Genomic DNA, 18,526 nt, shown 5'->3' on the forward strand with positions numbered 1-18,526 from the left:
CAGCCCCCAGCACAGAACCTGGACCGAGCTGGGAGGAGAAGTCCTCCCAGAGCTAGCTCGGGTCTCTAATGGGGATTAGGCCACTCAAGAGAGGTGAATCGGTCATGTAAGCAGGCAAAGGGAAGACACTGGGGGCAGCGCTGGGTTTCAGGGTCCCTCAGCCCACACAGTAGGCAACTTTCTCGGTCCACCTTCCCAGGTAGGGGTGGCCCATAATGACCCCCCACACTGAACTGCTGAGGCCAGAGACAGCTGGGAGCCTGGCTGAGCCTGGGGGAGGCGGGCACCCTGCCTTTTGTTGGTGTTTCCCAGCCCTGGGGGGAGGATGGTTGAGAATGAATGAAGCGCTTCTTCTCCCTGCAGGTGAATAGCAGCTGTGAGAATCCAGGCTGCTCAGCCTTTGAACAGGCCCCTTTGTAGCAGGGAAAACAATCCCTCCAAGGCACCTGGTTCAGTGCCGGGAGGGGGGGCGGGGGATGAGATGGACGCAGGAGCCAGCTTCCGGAGCAGAGGACTCGGTGGGCCCCAAGGGACCCCACCACTACCCACCTGCCCCGCCTTTGTGGGCAGGCCCTCTCTCTCTCTCTCTCTCTGTTGCTCATGGTCACCCACCCCTTTCCCCAAGGATGAAATAGGCCCAGACTAACCTGAAGCCATGTTTAGAAAACTCTTCTCTGTCCAGTGAAGGAACTCTCTCTTCTGGGCAACGACTGAGTGTTCAGGAGATTTGCGGGGCTTGGGGACCATGGCTGCTAGTCCTAATTTAAAGAAAGTCCTCAAAGGACAAGGGCAGTGAAATACTTTTTGAATATCAGCCCGTGCCTTTCCTTCACTTTTCTCCTTAACGTTGGAGCTGCCCCTCACGGGTGTTCCGGAGGGCCCATGGGAGGGCCCAGAGAGCTGTTAGCCGAGCCCGCCCGCCCGCCCACCTGCAGGGGCCTCTCCCTGAGTTCCAGGGAAGGAACAGAGTGTGTGACAGGTGGCTGCCCTGTTTACACACCTGTGGGAGCCCCACCCTACCTGCACAGCCCGAGGAGGTGACTTCAGACCCAGAGCCTCTGAGGGTTTCCGCCTCCTGGCCCTTGGCCTTGGCCTGGAAGGAGGTAGGCTTTCACAAACATCTTTTATGCAGGTGTCTCTCTTGTCCCAGTCTTAGTAACACAGCAACTGTGTGTTGGGTTCTACCTGTGTGCAGGTGCTCAGCACTGTATACACACCATCTTCAGTCCTGTGTGAGGTACATCTGTCATTATCCCCATTTTATAGATGATGAAATGGGGGTTACATAGGTTGCTAAAGGTCAGCGTGGCACAGCCCCAGGTTGTCTGACACCAGACTCCATGCTTGTAGCCACTGCTTCCAGCTTTGACAGGGGCAGCTTGGGGTGGGAGTAAATCCTGCCTCACCAGGTTACCCAATACCCTCTTGCCCCGCCAGCTCTGTGACCCCAGGACCAGTCTGGTGTTTGCTGTTGTTCTCCAAGCCCCTTGTTTGGCTGCGGTAGGTCGTTAACAACCATTTGTCAGGTGAGGTGACCCCATGCAGGGTCCTCGGGCCAGCCCTCACCTCCAGGATGAAACTGCTGCCTTCCTAGTCTGGGCATGAAGCTAGTCTCCCACCAACTCATGGCGCCCCAGCTTCTCCCCTAAGCTGGCCACCATAACTCCTGCTTCTTGCCTGTCCCCACTCTGATGCTTCCCTGTGTGTACCTGGCAGTTCTCCTCTAGGCTAAGCTGGTTTTTCTAGAATAAGTTCCTCTTCCACTTTGCCCTGCCTCTTCCTGTTCACAGCCCATGGCCAGCACCTGGCAGGCCACCCTCGAAGCACACTTGTCCCCAAGTGAGGTCAGCCAAGGAGCTCAGAATTTGGGGACCTCAAAGGTTGGAGCCCTGCCTCCCTAATGTGACCTCTGTACCCTGGGGCAGCTCTCAGCCTTAATTTTCTCATTTGTAAAATGGGAAGAATAATAAAAACAATTGTACCTTTAAAAACTCTACACCAAAATGCTTTGAACCCAGTAAAGCCCTGGACGAACATTATTCTCTCTTGAACTTGGTTTATACTGCTTACTCCCACAGTATAAATTTTTTTTTTAAATGGACAGATCCTCAGTGACTCATTTGATGTGAAGACCAGTGATTCCTTTTTATTTTTTTTTTAAAGCTTGGCACCTCAGCTAACATCTGTTGCTAATCTTCTTTATTTTGTTTTTTGTTTTGCTTCTCCCCAAAGCCCCCCAGTACATAGTTGTATATTCTAGTTGTAAATGCCTCTGGTTGTCCTATGTGGGACGCCGCCTCAGCATGGCCTGAAGAGCTGTGCTAGGTCCACGCCCAGGATCCAAACTGGCGAAACCCTGGGCTGCTGAAGCGGAGCCCGCGAACTTAGCCGCTTGGCCACGGGGCCGGCCCCCTCACATAAATCTTTATGTCCGTGTAGTTGGGGGCTGAGGAGACAGCGAGAACTCTGGCTGGTGGGATTCAAGTCTGGATCTGCCACCTCGCAGCTGTGTGACTTGGGGTAAATTATCCAACTTATTGGAAAAATGGAAAAAACAAGAGCATCTATCCCAAAAGGCTGTTGCTGAGAACTAATGAGATAATGCACGTGACAAGTTTAACAGAGTGACCTGCCCACAGTGGGTGGTCAACACATATGGGCATCCTTAAGTCCCCATGATGGTGTGGCCCGCCCCCACCCTCTGCTTATAAGGTATTCAGAGCAAGGCCTTGTCTGCAGCTCCTGGCGGGGAGGAGCGTGACCCGAGGTCCAATCAGGTGCTTGTTAAATGCTTTTTTGATGAGGATGAAAGAACTGAGATGATCCCTTGAAAGAAGCAAAGCAAGAGCTGCCCCCTGCTCCCCGCCCCCACCCCTGGACCTCTCCCTCTGCTAAGCTGCTTTGCGTGGGGGAAGGGCCTTAATTGGAGCCGTCCTGCAGCCTTCCTGAACCTGCAGAGCTGAAGGGGGTCCCCCAGATGGACCTCATCAGGGCTGGGCAGGCAGGGAGGGGCTTTGCAGACCTGGGGGTGGGAGTCCTGCCTTCCAGGGACCCTCCTGCTCACTAGCTCATGCTTAAACTCCAAATAGAATCAGAGCCAGCCACAGAAGGGGATAAAATTAAATCCTTGACATGATCAAGTGGTTAAAAAAAACCCATCACAGCCAGAGGCTCCTTCCCACTGCAGCCAGCTCCTTCAGAGCAAACAGGAGGCGGACAGGGAGCCGCGGAGCCCTGAGCCCTAAGAGCCAGCAGCCCTCCTTCCCTCCCTCCCCCTCCTCCCGCCCGCTCCCAGGTCACAGATCCCAGCCCCCAGGGCCCAAAGGTCACCCCCCACCACTGAGCCCTGAGGAGTGGGACAAAACCCCTGTCTGCCTCAGGACAGGGGGGTGGCTGCTGGTTGGGGAGGCCCTCCTGAACTCCGGGCTCAGAGCTGCACAGACCTACGTTCGAATCCAGGCTCTGCCTGTTACAAGCTGTGTGATGTGGGCAAGTCACTCAATGTTTCCCAGCCTGTTTCCCAATCTGGAAAATGAGAACAATAATGGCGCCTACATCGTGGGTTGTCTGGATTCACTGAGTGCACACCAGCAGTGGTGTGCCTGCCTGGAGTCAGGCAATAGGGGATGGATGGTCTTTTTTTTTGTCTCCACGCACCAGCAACTCTAAGCCTCGGGCTGAGCGGGGCTGCCCCCAGCATTTGACCTCCTTTTAGGCAGGAGCCAGGCTCTTTTGAACAGGCCATGGGTCTGGGTGGGCTGCGGCTGGAGACAGCCAGCTGTGGGAGAGGGACAAACAGGCTGAGATGCTCGCCTCCCTGATGGGTCTCCCAGGCCTGGCTCAGGCGCCCTCTGCGCCCCTTCCCAGTCTCACTCCACCACCTGCAGACCAGGGAGTGCGCCTCTCCTCACCTGCAGCCGGGCCTGCTCCACGGTGGCACCTGCAGGAGAGCGTGGTGGCTGAGCTGCTGGCACCTGGCAGGGCAGAGCCCTGCAGTATAGGCGGGTGGCCGGGTGCTAGGAGGGAGGACTGAGGTGTACCTTGGCCGGGGAGCCAGGACGCTGAGAGAGGAAACAATGAGGCGGTAAAAATAGCCCTTTGTTTACTGTAGGCTGCACATCCTCATGTGTCCTTGTGTGAAAGAAAACACTGACCACCCTGAGGAACCCACAGCCAGCAAGACCAAGCCCAGGCATGGTGGAGGGAGCTGAGCTGTGCCTGGGGAAGGAGCCTGGCTGAGGGGGAGGCTGACGGGTCCTGGGTGGGGCCAGCCTCAACCCTGGCTGTTTCTACAGATCCTTCCATCCTCTGCAGTGCCCAAAGCAGCCTCCGCTGGGCCTCGCTGGCCTGAGTCAGCCACTCCTGGCCAACCTATTGTGCAGCCACTCTGTGCTCCCTCAGAAACCCTCTGTCCCCAAGACCCCAGGCCAGAGGAGGCCTATGGGAGGCCCAGTGGGGCTGGCTGCTGCTGTCCACCCTCCACCCCCCTTCTCAGCCAGCTGCTCCTGCCAGCTTGGCCCTTGGGAATTTGTCTTGGGGGTGGGCCAGCATCCCAAAGGAAGGTGGTCTGTGGACTTTTCTCTGACTGAATCACCCCCTACATCCAATCTGGAACTCCTGAGGCTGCAAAGAAACCATACCCTTGAGAGGGGCAGCCTGGACTCTGGACCCTCAAGGCTTCTATCTGAGACCACCCTTCGTTGCTCTCGCAGGTCCTCCCAGCTCATGTGACTTGCTTCAGAGGTGAGCCCTGAGCCATCTGGCTGGCCTCTAGGACTTCTCCAGACTTCTGGAGACTTAACTAGCCCAGGACCACCAACTGGGTCCCCATCAGGCATTCGGCCAGTCAGGAAACGTGATTGAGGACGTACTGTGCACAAGCTAGGAAGGCAGCGATGACAGGGACACAGCCCTGCCCTGTGGTCACAGAGGCTGCTGGGACAGGCTGACTTGGAAATAGGCAACAGTGCTGTGTCCTGCAGGAAAGGAAAACCCTTGCCACCAGGGAGGTGGAGCAGGAGCTGGCAGACCCAGGCTTGTGCAGGGAGCCGAGCAGTCAGGAGGTTCCCTCGGAGCTCCTGCACTTGCTGTGGGGCCATCCTTTCCCTGCCGTGTCATGTGGCTCATGGGGGGATCAGGGCACGGTGGTAGCAAAGGCCTGCAGGTCCACTGGGCCCACTGGTCCCTGGCTCCTCCCCAGTAGTCAGATGGAGAGAGAGCAGCTGGAGGAGCCCAGGAAGCTGCTTCCTGAGGAGAAAACGTTTAGGGGTGATGTGTTGAGGCAAGCCGGGAGTTCAGCCTAGAGCCTGGTGGTCACTGGAGAGCCGCAGCACGCCATTCCCCACCTGGCCCAGCGCATTCCTGCTGCTGCTGCTGGATGGGCAGCTGCCAGCACTAGCTCGGGCCTGCTCTTGCCACCACCTCCCCAGGCTGTGTGATCTATTCAGGGCCCCAAACATTTGTCCCGGGGGAGAGGAAGGGCGAGAGGGGGTGCCCTAGTACTCTGTCCGTCTTCCAAGATGCTGGGACGATGAGCTCATGCTTGTGTGTGGAGGGCACAGAGGCTCCGGAGATTAAGCTCTTCAAGGTCATTAGGCAGAGGAGGAGGCTGGGGCGGGGGGAGGGGGAGGGAGGGGAGCATTGCAGAGAGAGCCCGGGACCATCAGGGCCTGGGTGCTCTAGTCCACCCTCCCACCTGCCTTGGGGGATTCTGCTCCACGTGTCTGAGCCTCAGTTTCCCATCTGTAAAACAGGGGATTGTGAGAGTCATTAGTGCCGCTCCCCAAATGCTCCCAGCTGGTGGGATTGTGTCCCCTTCTTCCCAGTTAAGTGCAGCCCTCACTTGCCTTGGCCCATGAAATGTGGGCAGAAGTGATGGGCCATTCCAGGTGGAAGCTTTAAGAGCCATTTGGTAAAGTTCCAGAGCAGCTTGCCCATCGCCTGGGTCCTGGCAGAGCCCCCGTCCAGTCCATGAGTGAGGAAGGAAGTGTGTGGTTGGTTTGTGCCCGAGTCTTGGGCCTGTTTGTTTCTTCAGCATCACTGGCCTCTCCTGACCACTGGATCGCATCAGTGATCTTGAGCCTTTGAACCTGCATGGCCTTCTGACTCTTGCTGTATCAGACAATACTGGGTGCTCCGAGCCCAAAGCCTTCCCTGAAAGGTTGTCGCTGGGCGCCGCTTGCTTTTCTGGGCCCTGAGAAAACACAAGTAAGCCTGCCCGGGTCCCCACCCTGGACCCTGTGAGGCAGTGTCTGCCCTTTGCACTCGGGAGGAAGTCTCCCCTCCCTGTCGTGGGCAGCCCAAGGCCTCTGTGACCTGGCTCCTGCTAATCTCTGCCCTCAGCTCTTACCCTCTCCCCTGCTCTTCATACTGAGCCCCTGAGCCCCTTCTCTTCCTCAGACATGCTGAGCCTGCCCCCACCTCAGGGCTGTGTACTTGCTGTTCCCTCTGCCTACAATCCTTCCACATGGCTGAATCTTCAATATTCAGATGTCAGCTCAAATGTCACCCTCTGTCTTAGTCCATGCAGGCCGCTATAACAAAATACCAGACGGGGTGGCTCATAAACAACAGAAATTTATTTCTCGAAGTTCTGGAGGCTGGAAATCTAAGATCAGGGTGCCAGCATGGTCGGGTTCTGGCGGGAGCCCTTTTCCAGGCTGCAGACTGCCAACTTCTGGCTGTGTCCTCACAGAGCCGAAGGGGCTGGGGAGCTCTGTGGGGTCTCTTGTATAAGAACACTAATCCCATTCATGAGGGCTCCACCCTCACGACCTAATCGCCTCCCCAAGGCCCCACCTCCTAACACTATCACATTAGGGGTTAGGATTTCAACACATGGACTTTTTTTTTTTTAAAGATTTTATTTTTTCCTTTTTCTCCCCAAAGCTCCCCGGTACATAGTTGTATATTCTTCGTTGTGGGTCCTTCTAGTTGTGGCATATGGGATGCTGCCTCAGCGTGGTTTGATGAGCAGTGCCATGTCTGCGCCCAGGATTGGAACCAACAAAACACTGGGCCGCCTGCAGCGGAGCGCGTGAACTTAACCACTCGGCCACGGGGCCAGCAGGCATACAAACATTCAGACCACAGTACCCCCTCAGAGGGTCTTCACTGACCACCTTATTTTGCTTTCGTCTCTGATATGCTCTATCCCACTTTCCTGTTTGTTCCCTTTATCTGAAATCACCTTGTTTATGAATTTCTCTCTTTGCTTGTTTTTCTCTGGCTCCTCCCACTAGAAGGTAAGCTCACGCGGGGACGTCTTCACTGCTGTGTCCCCAGGACCTGACATATTGTGGGCTCTCAATAAAGAGTTGTTAAATGAATGAATAACTTTGACCTTGAAATGGCTTCTCTGCTAAGCCCTCTGTGACCCACAGGTATGGTGACCCTATTTTCTGAACTAAAATTATGCTGATGACAGGAAATCTGGGACCTACGGAGAAGAGGGCATCATCTCTGTTTCTCTGGCTGAGGCCTCAGGGCATGTTTTAGAGGGGCTGGGCCCTGGCACCTGTGTGGCAGCCCCCACCACAGCCCTGTTGGGCCTGTCTTGACTGGTAAATCCATTCTAGCTACTGATGGGGCTCGGGGACTTGTACTGGTCAGGACTTTTTGGTTTGCAGGTAACAGAAATCCACCTCCAACTGGCTCATGTTGTTGGGGAGGCTCTGGGAGTAGCTCATAGGATTAAGACAATTGCTGCAGGAACCAGGGCCTCAGGGACTGGAACTGGGGACTCGATGCTTCTGGAACATTCTCTCCTTTTAGGTCCGTCTCTGTTTGTTTCTGCTTGACCTTGCCTTTTGGTGTCATCATCTCCTTTCAGATGGACCTTCTCCTCCTACAGCAGAACATAGCTCCTGGCAGCTTCAGTGGAAGGAAAGCTGCTTTCTCTCAGGGCCCCAAACAATCCCAGGGCGGTCCCTGATTGGCCCTGCTTGGTTAATGGGCCACCTGTTGGACGAATCACAGTTACTGGGGATTTAGTCATATTCCCTTCCTGTTCCCCAGGGTGCGGCAGGCTATTTAAAGTGACATCACCACCAGAGCCACATGTAGGGGGCAACGGTGGTGCCTAAAGAGAAGAATCATGTGGTCAGGGACAAGCTGTCCACCACCCGGGTCTGCTGCTGGCTGAACCCCAGAGGGTGAGAGATCGCACGGTGACACCAACCCTGGTGCTCAGCCAGCCTGCCATGGGGGAGGGGAAGAGTGGGGTAGGAGGGGATCCTTCTATTGAGGCTGAGTTGAGTTTTCTTCTTCCTCATGTAGACCAGTTTTGCCATCCTAGAGTGGCTCTGTGGTGTCATGCAGCCCTGCCTGGAACGGCAGGTGTCTCGCAAAAGTAAAAGAAAGCTGGACAATGCTGCACACTATATGCATTGTTTTGGAGATTCACGGTATATTGAAGGTTCTGAGAAGTCCTGCGATAAGGTCATCATTTCATTTAGCTTTCCCTCATTTTTTGACCACAGAAGTCTTTTAAGTTTAACTATTCCATGGAACATCCCACGAGAAATGCCGCTGTGGAGAAAGAGCACAAGGCGTAAAATCAGAGCTAGGTCTGAGCACAGCTGCTTACAGGTGTGTGGCTTCTCCAAGCCTCAGTTCCGCCCTCTGTAAAATGGGTGACAATACCAACCCCCGTGGGGTTGATGCAAGTGTGGAATGAGAGCAGGTCTTCGATAAGTATCTTGCAAGTTGTAAAACACTGTGCAGACACCTGACCGTTATCAGTGGTTGAACCTGGAAAATAACACACACCCTGTTTACCTTACAAGGTGGTAACCCTCCTTCCTCAGGACTAGGAGATGACAAAGCGAAAGGAAGTGACGCGTCCAGGATTGGCCCAGCCAGGTGACTAATTAGAGATGGGTGCAGAGGGAAGGGGGAACTCCAGCAGCAGTGCCATGGAGCAGAAAGGCCCAGGGGCCAGAACAGAGGTCACACCGATGGGCAAGCCCTGGGAAAGCGGTGCACTGGTGGGAGGGAGGGGCTGACTGTCACTGCTGATCCCTTCTCGAGACTTCTGGACTGACAGAGACGCTGGTGCTCCCTCCCTCATCCTTCCTTGTCCCACTCGGGGGACTCTGCCTGGGACAGAGGTGGGGCTATGAGTTTGCTTGGACGGCCTTAACAAAACGTCGCAGGTGACTTAAACAACAGAAATGCATTGTGCCACGGCTCCGGAGGCTGCAAGTCCAAAATCAAGGTGTCGGCAGAGTGGTTCCTTCCGAGCGCTGTGAGGGAGACCCCTGCTCCAGGCCTCCCGCCTTGCTCGGCTTGTTGATGGCTGTCTTCTCCCCGCGTCTCTTCACATCGTCTTCCCTCTGTGTGGCTCAATTACCCCTTTTATGAGGACACCAGTCATATTGGATTGGGGCCCACCCTAATGACCTCACTTTACCTTCTGTAAAGACCCTATCTCCAGACAAGGTTGCATTCTAAGGTACGGGGGGCTAGGACTTCAGCATAGGAATTTTGTGGGTACACAATTCAACCCATAACAGTGGACATTCTCCCCAGTGGGCGTCTCCCTTCATTTCACAAGCCCAACTCCTTGGTCAAAAGCATATGGATTGTGGCCCGCCGGAAGACAGAAAGAGCCCATAATTGTGTTAATTGCCACAATACCAGATCTGCAATTAATATGCCATGCGAACAAAGAGCAAACGCACTAATAGCACATAATTGGACTTAAAGTACACCCTCGGCAGAGCTGTGCAACTGAGCTCTGCTGTTTATGCTCCTTTTCAAATTAGCAAAGATGAGCAAATAACATCCGTTTCCCCTTCACCCTGCTCAGAGGGGAGTGGGGTGGGGGGACATGGGGATGCTTGGTGGGCCCCCTGGTTGGATCCTGTCCAGAGCCAGGCACCCAGGCCTGGCCTTTGGATTTATGGGCAAGGTGAGTATGTTGAAGGAGTGAGGAATCCAGACCTTTCTGCAAGTCCGGACATTGCAGCAACCTGACCAGGGCCTTGGCAGACACCCCACCCAGGGATTCTGGTGATTAAGGCATTGAAGTGACTCACCAGCAAGTGGTGACTATCTTGGGCCCTGGGGCAGCATCGGTTCCGACTTGGAGACCTGCAACTCAGTGCTGCAACCTCTCCTCCTCCGTTCCTGAGTGGCCATCAAGTCCAGGGGCAGATGGCAGGCCTCCCTCAGAGGCCCAGATAACAGCGCTCGTGGCCCCTCTTCCTTCTGCCCTCTCAGCACGCAGGCCTCACTGCCTTGTGTCTCCATGGCCCCAGGGACAGACTGTCTGGAGTCTGCCCTGCCCAAGCTTGCCTCCTGCAGCTGGAAGGCGCCCTGCTCAGGCCTGGAGGCGGCTGGCACGAGCTTCATCCTAACATGCAGCATCCCCCACCCAGCTAGTGCCAAGCAGAGCCTCCCCTGCCCCCGACCTTGTGTCTGGGGCTCCTTGCACTCGGCCTCCCCAGCTGCCTCTTCCCTCTTGCTCCAGCTCCCTGGCCTTGCTGCAGCAGACGCAGGGCTGGACTGAGCCTGCAGCCCGCAGCTCAATCAGTTCTCCCTTGCCCATTTATCACTGCTGCTAGCTGGGCCTGTGCAGCCAGGGGGCCAGGATGGGAGCAGGATTAACAGACTCCCCAGATGGGTCCCCTCCCCTCCCCTCCCCTCCCTTCCTCTCCAGGCCACTAAGTTGCCCCTGCCTCCCTGGGCCTGGGTGGGGGGCAAGAGGCCCTTCTCACTCCAGTGCTCTCCTGCAATTTGCCTCCCTGCCTTTCCCCTAGCTCCTGCTAAGCCAGCCACAGCAAGACACACTGAGAATTCCGGGGGCCCTACCTGTGATCGGCTGGTGGGTCAGGGAGAAGACTGTCTTCCCCCCACAGGCAGCCTCCTCATTGCACCCCCTAAATCAATGGCCTCAGCTGATTGAAGCCCAGCACTGCAACTTCACTGAGGCTGGTGAGCGAGCAGGGAGGGGGGAGGAGGCAGGAGTCACCCTCCCTGTTCCAGCCACCCCTTCAGGCCCAACTGGAAACAGGAGACCCTTGGGAGTCCCTCCCTAGGTGAATGTTCCTTTCCCCTGGCTCTTCCTGCCGGCTGGAGAGAGATGGCGACAGTGCCAGGCCTGTGGCAGCAAGGCTTGCTGTGATATTCCCGGCCCTGACGATGCCTGGGACATCTTCCAGGCAGGGCCATGGGGAGAGGAGGCTCTGGGGGGACCGCGCCTGGCCTGCCTTCTCAGATACACAAGGACTCACGCCTCAGGGCTCTTAAAGAACTGCCAGGATTCGGGCAGGCAGAGAGAGCAGAGTTAGTTACTCCCTGCCCTGTCCACACCCTGGGGTGATGGGGCTGACGGAGAACGGACCTCACTGGAAGGACAGCTGCTATTTTTTGAGCACTCACAGCGTGCCAGGAACAGTGTTGAGTGCACACTTAATCCACACAACAGCCCCGTGAGGCACATGTCATCACGATCCCATATTACAGATGAAGAAACAGAGAAGAGGGGCCACACAGCCAGAAGCGGCAGACTCGGGGTTAATGAGAGAAGCCCTGAGGAGAGCTTGGGAACCTGAAAAGGGCCGATGCAGGTGAGAAGGCCACATCTGCACCTGTGTGAGGGCGAGAGCTGGCCTGAGATGCTCAGGACAGGCCTGTCCTCGTAGAGAGGGGACTTCCTGGCTGTCCTTTGGGATGGGGTGGGGAGCCTGGTCCTTGGTCAGGGCATCGCTTCCCCTCACTGTTCCATCCCAGAGTCTTGGCTCGTAAGAGCTTCGGCTTTGGGACCAGACCAATGTAGGCTTTAATCCTGACTTGGCTGTGTGACCTTGGACACATTACTTAACCTCTCTCAGCCCCAGCATCCTCCTCTGTAAAAGCAGGCTAATTGTTGTATTCACTGCATGTGATTGCTGTTAGCGTGAAATCAGATAATGCACACAGAACGCTCTGGGCAGGGCCGGCCCACAGCAAATGCTCTGTGAGTTGTGCTCGTTATTTCTTGATCTCTGGGGGGTGATTAATCCCTGCTACACAGATGAGAAAGGAGAAAAGAGAGGTATCCCCGAGCAACTAGATGATCTGGAGGCTTGAAAGAGCCAGAAATTCTGAAACCTGGCTCTTTACTTTTATTGGAGTTTGCTGGTCCAGAGAGCTTCAGGGCGGAGGAAGCAGCACAGAAAGGCCAGAGGAGCCTCATCTGAGGCCGGCTCTGCTACCTATGCTGGACAGTCTTGGCAAGTCACTCAACCTCTCTGATCTCCTGCTTTCCACCAGTTAAATAGGGATGAGTAAAAATCCCCGCGAGGGAGATCGTTGTGAGTCCCAAATGCATACAGATGCCCTTGAGAAAGGGAGGATGCTAGACACAGGCAAACTCTAAAGAGCTGTGTGAAAGTAGCTATTGTAACCGTCATCATCTCCTTGGACTTCCCAAAGTACGCTCACACATCTGATCACCACCACGATTGTCACACCGTGAGAGCAGTCACCACTAACTAACATCACAGACTGCGCTAAACCCTTAATACGTGTCTTTACATTTAATCCTCACAATAATCTAAAGGAGGTATGCTGATGGTGATGATGATGCCCATTTTATGGATGAGGAGACTGAAGCTCAGAGTAATGAGGCCATCTGGTCTTTTCTGCTAATAACTGGAACCCAGGTCTGTCTGAAGCAAGACCATGTGAGTAAGACACTCCTCCTATTTTTTTAAGCATTTTATCCTACAACCTCTCCCATTCCAGGAAATATGATGGAGCTATGGATAGAGCCTAAGTTTGTGCTGTTTCTCTGTGCCCAGACAGTGGCCGTGTTTCCTCTGTGTGCGGGGGACGCTGTGCCCTTGCCTGTCCCTCCTCTCTGGAAACCCAGGCCACTCCTTTCCAGTGAGGTGCCGTGTGCAGAAAGAGCACGTGAGGGGCCGGCCGGGTGGCGCAGTGGTTAAGTTCACATGTTCTGCTTCTCAGGTGTGCTGGGGTTCGCCGGTTCGGATCCCGGGTGCAGACATGGCACTGCTTGGCAAAAGCCGTGCTGTGGTAGGCGTCCCACATATAAAGTAGAGGAAGATGGGCGTGGATGTTAGCTCAGGGCCAGTCTTCCTCAGCAAAAAGAGGAGGATTGGCAGTAGTTAGCTCAGGGCTGATTTTCCTCAAAAAAGAAAGAAAGAAAGAGCGCGTGAGGCTTGTGTGCCCTCAGAGGGACCACGTTTGCCCACCTGTTGTGTGTGTGGAGGGCACTGGGGTGTACAGTTTGTGCTGCGGGATAAAATAGGCACCCCCTCCCTCCACCGCAGGCAGAGTGAGAGGCTCAGCTGCATGCCCACCGCCCATCCACAACAGGGAGGGGGAATCTGCTGTTTCTTACCTTTGGGAGGGAGTAGAAGCAGGAAACCCAATCCTCGCCCCACCTTTTGGGGGTGCAAAAGCGAGCTGCCTGGCTTCTGCGGGAAGTGAGGTTTTCCTTCCCTGGAAATTTTCGCCGGCCAGCAGTCGCTGATGCTTCATGCGTGGGAATTCTTAGATACTCCGCAAATGGAGAGCCATAGGAAGCATTAGAAAGAGTCTGAAACAAACCCACAGGTCCTGACCTGATTCCCGCGAGGCCACAGGAACGCCCCTTCCTAAGTCAGGGTTTCTGTCACCGCCAGAGAGCCCAAAAGCCCTGAGCCACGGACAGTGATGAATAATAATGATAGATAGCTGACGTTGTGCACTGGCTCATCCGTTCCCCACAACACCCCATGAGGCGGGCACTGACTTCTCTCCATTTTACAGAGGGAGATACTGAGATTGGAAAGGTGAGGGACCTCTCCACAGGCCACAGAGGGAGAAGGCAGCACGACCGGCAAAAACAAAAAACACAATAAGCCTCATTGCCGCACTCTTTGTACGAGCAAAAGACGGGAAAGAACCCCTCCATAGGGGACTGATGAAGTACACTCTGGCAGGTCCACATCAAGGAAAACTGTTTCCCTATTCATACTTCTGACACCAAATATGTCAGGTATCACAGGTATCACACCAAGCAATTCTCTAATTCTCTGCGGACACCAAGCGAGTGTCCTACAATTTAATTTAATTCTGACACGAACTATTCTGAATTAGTGCAGACCTCACAGGTTAAGGGCTCAGTCCCACAAGGCTGCCCCCACTTCAGATGCAAGTCACAAGTAGTGGGGCCCCAGGTTACTGCTACTTCTGTCCGATTTGATTACAATTCTGGGGATTCCCGTGACCCCCTCTTCAGGTTCAATAGTTTGTCAAATGGCTCACAGAACTCAGGGAAACACTTTACTTACCTTTACTGGTTTGTTAAAAGGATATAAATGGACAGCCTGATGAAGAGGAACATGGGTCAAGGTCTGGAAGGGTCCTGAGTACAGGAGCTTCTGTCCCTGTGCAGTTGGGGTGTGCAATGCTTCCAGCACGTGGGTGTGCTCACCGACACAGAAGCTCTCTGAATCCTGTAGTTCAGGGATTTCTATGGAGGCTTGATCGATGATTAACTCAATCTCCAGCCCCTCTTCCCTCCCTGAGGTTGGGGGTGGAGTGGGGCTGAAATATCCAAGCTTCTAATCATGGCTTGGTCTTTCTGGTGACTGGCCTCCATCCTAAAACCATCCAGGAGCCCCCAAGAGTCACCTCATTAGAACAAAAGATGCTCCTACCACCCAGGAGGTTCCAAGGGATTTAGGACGTCTGTGCTAGGAACTGAGGACAAAGACCAAATATCTATTTCTCATTCTATCACAATATCACGACAAGGGAGTACTATGCAGCTATGAAAAGGAATGAAGACTGTTTGTATACCAAGATGGAGCCATCTCCAGGTTATTTTATGAAGTGAAAGAAGCAAGATGCAGAACAGCAGGTGTGATATGCTGCTTTTTATCTAAGAAAGGGGAGAGAAATACATTCAAATATGCACTTGTATTAAAAAAAAAAGAAAAACCCACAATGGAAGGGTAAGCCAGAAACAGACAAAATGGCAGTCTATACAGGGAGGAGGGCACAGGGAGGAGAGAGGAATGGAACTCGGCTCCTCTGAGCACCTTGCTTTCTAGATATGACTTTGGAACCATGCAAATATTTAATATAACCACAAAATTAGTTAAGTAGAAATTTTACAAAAGAGAAGTAAGTGGATAGATGCGGATTTGAAGCCAGGTCTGTCTGACCAGAGTCACACATCCTTTTGCCTCTCATTAATTATCCCTTCTAACAGCAATAGAGTGACCTGGCTAGGCCACCAGAAGGCAGGAATGGGGCCAGACCTTGCACATGCTGGAGCTCCCGGGGAACCCTGGTGGTGGTGCTGGGGGCTATGGTGTGAGCCCTTTCGGAAGTTTGCAATCAGCGGCTCTCGTCGAGATTCTCACAACGTTCTCCGGCAGCAGCCCTGAAGTGCGTTTGCTCCCAAGAACATCATGAGGACAGCGGCTGCAATGATTGCGTACCTGCCTCCAGCTCGGTTCCACAAACACTCGCCCAGTGCACGCTGTGCTAACAGGAATAACACGCCCACCTGAGAATGGATTGGCTTCCTGGCAAACAGCTGTCCTGCACACGACCTTGTTTCATCTTCACAGCAACTCTGGACCGGGGAATGAAGGTGCCAGTGAGGATCCGAGACTGGACGAGGACTGCCTTCCATGGCCTCGTACAGCCGCAGCGTGGCAAAGCCTCACCTCTGACCGTGGTAGAGCACGTTGGCTCCAAGCTGTGGGACCCTGCGCAGGGCTTTTTTTGGCAACTGGGGCATAACATCATGGAGGGGTTAAGGCACTGTTTGGGGCTCAGACAGACATGAAATTGAATCCCAGGTGTCCTTCTGTCTAGCAATGTGCTCTTGAGCAAATTTTGCATATTTCTCATCTGGAACAATAAACGTACCTTCTGGATAGGGTTGCTGGAGGCACCAATGGGATGTCATTTACAGGTGAAGAGTTTCGTACAAGAGACCGTTATTAGCAAGAGTCATTTTGAAAGATGGAACACCCTGGAAATTTTGTATCCTTTCTACCTACTGTGCAGATGGTCTGACTATACGTTCGAAGACCCAAGTCTTCCTTGCCCGGCTGACAAAGCCACCTCCTTATCCTGACGTCTACATCCCCCATTAAGGACAGGCCTGGGGATGCTGCATTGCCCTGCCCCATGGCTCCCCTGCGCTGCTCTGTCAGCAGCTGGCTCAGCTCAGGCAAGGTCCCTCTCTGCTAACCGTAAGTCTGGATCGATCCCCATCTCAGGGTCATTTTGAGGATTAACTAATCCATCATGGGGAGACCTTTAAAAAGTGCCAATATGGCCAAGGCGATTGTCAGGCTGACTGGAAACCGAGTTCACTGGTCTCCCTGCCTCCAAGATATGCAAGTTGAGCCTTGCATCTGGACCAACTCTCCTGTGGGCAAAACCTCAGTGTGTGTGGGTTGCACTGAGCTCACCGGCCGTCTGTCTGCCCACCTGCCGCCTCGGACCTTTTTGATCTCTCTCTTTGTTTCTTTAAGAGACCGTGAGGGTGAGAAGATAAAGGGACCAGGATTCCAGACACCAAAGAGCTTTTGTTTGTGTTTCTAATAGAACTGAATACATTACATTTTCCCTCTTGGCATCAGCTTATTGACTCAAAACATCGTTCTGAGATTATACCTTTCTGATTTTATGTTTTGTAAATCTCGAAGGTTTCTGGAAACCTACAGGGTACGTTTTTCTACCCTCTGAGGTGTGATCTCCATGATAAAAAAACGAACACAGCGATTCATTTAGTTCATCACTGAGTATTTATTGAGTACCTTCCGTGTGTTCAGCAGTTTACTAGGAGCTCAGAAGGCTCCTGAAGGAAAAAGAGAAACTCCCACACGTTTAGACCTACTGTGCACTGGGCTCTGCGAGGCACTTTAATTGCATTATTTCATTAAAGTCATTCTCACAGCTCTCACAAATTGTTATCTCACTTCACAGGTGAGGAGAGACTCAGAAAGTTCTGCAACTTGTCCAAAGTCATTTGTAGGAGCAGGAGCTGGAATTCCCATCCAGTGCTGTCTGACTGTACCATTTGAGTTCTTCCCACTAGAATAGTGTGGAGGAGAAAAGCACACACGTGGATAGTCAGTCAACAGCACAAACAGCACAAGTGTTGTGCACAAGTAGCTCAACAGCACAGAGTAGCAGACTATCAAGCCTGGACTGTCCAGTTAAGAGCAGGTGGGGCTTCGGGAGGGAGTGACTGACAATCCAGGAGGACTTCCTGGAGGAGGCAGCCCAGAGGCACGCTGTAAGGACCTGAGGCTCAGGGCAGAGAGGGGGAGGGTGTGCCATGTGATGCCGGCCCTGGGAAGGAGTGAACTTGAGTGCAGATAGTGTCAGAACAGCGGGCCCTGAGGTCTGCTGCCTGGGGCCTGAGGGGTGGGAAGCCGGCAGGGCTGTCTGGGCCAGCCCTGATGAGGTGGCAGCAGGGAGTCACCCAGAGCCAGGGAGGGGTGGAAGCAACAGCAACGCCCAGAGAGGATGACTCTGCAGTGCTGGCTGGAAGGAGAGGAGGGGCGTGGCCTGGAGAAGGCAGGTGCCTCAGAAGGGGTCCACCCAAGGGGAGTCTAGTCCTCTTGGACCCGGGGCGGGGTGGGGGGAGGTGGCAGGGGACGCAGAGACGGAATCTTCAGGCTTTGGTGGAAGATGCCTTGAGGGACAAAGGCCAGGGAAGAGCATATTCCATTACAGATTGCTTGGAAACTCCCCTCCGGTCATGTCCCACCTCTGTTCACTCCTGTCAGGTCTTCCTGTGACGTGTAGGATTAAGTGCAAATCCTTCATTGATCCTGTCGTTGAAGGCACCTCACAATCTGGCCTCAATCCACCTTTTTGGGCTCTTCGCCCACTACTCTCCTAAATAAGTCCTCTGCTCTCCACACATAGAGTGACTCATTCTCCTCCCAGCCTCCAAGCCCACCTGCCCTGCGCCATCTACCCCACCCCCAGCTGGCCTCCACAAAGCCCACCAGCCTACCAGACCCTCTCGGCAAACGGCATGACAATCACTGTGCAGTAAGCCACCTTTGATAGCTCTTGCAGCACAGTCTTGAACAATTAACATTTTATTGTCATTTGACTTTTGCTGTTGGTGTCTTCCTAATGCCACTGCCCTGTCCTTGAGGGCTGATGCCTCTTCTCACCATAGGTGTCTCCACTGGGGATGTTATTTTACCTTTCTGTCTGTTTCCCCATCTGCAAAATGGATCCAAGAATGTACCTCCTACGGTACAGTGCCTGGCACACAGGGGCCCATGCCTGACTGTTCCAGTCCTTTCCTCCAGTGTGGGCAGTCCCAGGACAGGAGGAAAGGGGGAAGACCCAAGACCCCTGTAGGGATCCACCGAGGAACCCTTCTTTATCCCTTTGGATCTCTGCATTTCTAAGGGACTGTTAGCATGATACGAGGATCTTCTAGAAAGGGCGTGTGCACAAGCTGCCTTTAAAAAGCAACAAACGCATTTCTTCACCAAATGGAGGAATCTTGAGTTACAAATTCAAGACGGACTCCCTG

At 53.9% G+C, this 18,526-nt stretch overlaps 1 long non-coding RNA gene across 1 annotated transcript; it reads left to right on the plus strand.

Annotated features, from left to right (window-relative positions):
• Nucleotides 1-11,513: 11,513 nt before the first annotated feature.
• Nucleotides 11,514-16,701, plus strand: LOC124240286 (uncharacterized). Its single transcript, XR_006888825.1, has 3 exons — nucleotides 11,514-11,573; nucleotides 12,548-12,671; nucleotides 15,212-16,701. It is a non-coding gene; the product is annotated as an uncharacterized LOC124240286 (long non-coding RNA).
• Nucleotides 16,702-18,526: the final 1,825 nt, after the last annotated feature.

This window comes from Equus quagga, chromosome 5, assembly GCF_021613505.1.
Source record: "Equus quagga isolate Etosha38 chromosome 5, UCLA_HA_Equagga_1.0, whole genome shotgun sequence".
In the NCBI taxonomy this organism is placed as follows: Eukaryota; Metazoa; Chordata; class Mammalia; order Perissodactyla; family Equidae; genus Equus; species Equus quagga.